This window comes from Larimichthys crocea, chromosome VII (assembly GCF_000972845.2).
Source record: "Larimichthys crocea isolate SSNF chromosome VII, L_crocea_2.0, whole genome shotgun sequence".
NCBI classification, from domain to species: Eukaryota; Metazoa; Chordata; class Actinopteri; family Sciaenidae; genus Larimichthys; species Larimichthys crocea.
In genome coordinates this window covers 7,040,550-7,041,994 of record NC_040017.1, presented here as the reverse complement: position 1 = coordinate 7,041,994, position 1,445 = coordinate 7,040,550, and positions in this window count along the sequence as shown.

The following is a 1,445-nucleotide window of genomic DNA, read 5'->3' as shown; positions in this document are numbered from 1 at the left end:
CTATTTATAATAAAATAAAAAATTCTGAAAATAGCTTGCTGTCTTATTCCGTCTTTGTCCGAGCTGATGGTAATTTTAAATGGAGTCTTTGTGTTTATTTGTCGCCACAACTTGACGTGGGGAGTGGGGGGGAAGAAAGCAAGCGATTGTGATTGACTCTGTAGAAGAATACAAGTGCACTCGGAGACAAATGTGTACTTTTGAAGGCGCTCATGTGAACCCTCCAACCAAAATAGACTCGGCCAAATGGGGATCACCAGACATTAGATTTGACACTGAACACAACAGGCTTTCTCACGGATGGCCGTAAATGCTCAGACATCTGCATTGGTGTGTATTAATACCCCCGCTGCCTCACCCCCTTCCACCCCTCCACCCGCTACTGTAACAAACTGACTTTTGTTTAACAACCTTTCGGATGAAGAGAACAAGCCTTAAAGCATTTTTTTTTTCTCTTTTTTTGGACAAACAGCACACCCGGCTCCCCTCTAAAAACCTCTGCAACCCATCCACCCTGCTTACATACACACACAGGGCCCACTCTGTGTATGTGTGTGTGTGCCACATGCATTCATACATTATGTTCATGTTCACATATAGTGTTGTTTCTGTGTGTGTGTTCATGCAGCCTGAGGGTATTAAGCCTAATTATAACATTCTTCTGATTAATCGTGTCTGCTCTCAGACCTCGGAGGGGTGGCGCTGTGCGCAGCTTGTGCAGCGGGGAGACCACACACTCTATAAATAAAGTCTAAGTCAATAACAACGTTAAGAATCACTCATAGTCTTGTCAGCTCTGTTTGCTAAGCCTGAATAATTCAACCAATGAGAGGACACTGGGACGCATACGCGCCAACAAACACACACACACACACGCACGCACGTTCTGGAAAAGTACAAGCAGTGGCGCTCTAATCACCTGCGGATACACACTTTGGCGTACAGATGTGCGTACACTACATGTAGTGGGTACATTTGGGCGCATGCACACACACTGTTTGCTTTCTTAATCAGTCCATACCATTAAAGATGAAGACAAATCACACCTGCAAAATTCCAAAGCTAAGACATTACTTTTATTAATGAACTCTCCCCTGCACTGAAAAGGCTATTATTTCTTTAATACACCCCAGAGTGTAGTTAAATGGAACTATTTTAATGGTATTTCATACTGCCAGATAATGACAGATTTTCAGATTGCTGGACCTTTGCCCGGCAGCAGAACTGCAAACAGAACATTGCTCCACGTGTACAGCTAAATTGAAAAAAAAAAATCCAAATGAAATAAGCAGATTTTTTTTTTTTTTTTTACTAAAATTATTTTCCCCCTGTTTTAAAGTGGAAAACCCCCTCAGGGTTCCAAAAATATAAATATAAGCCACTTGCATTGGTCAGGTGTGCTTGTTAGCCTAAGTATTAAAAGATCCTTGTCCTGTTTTAATTTG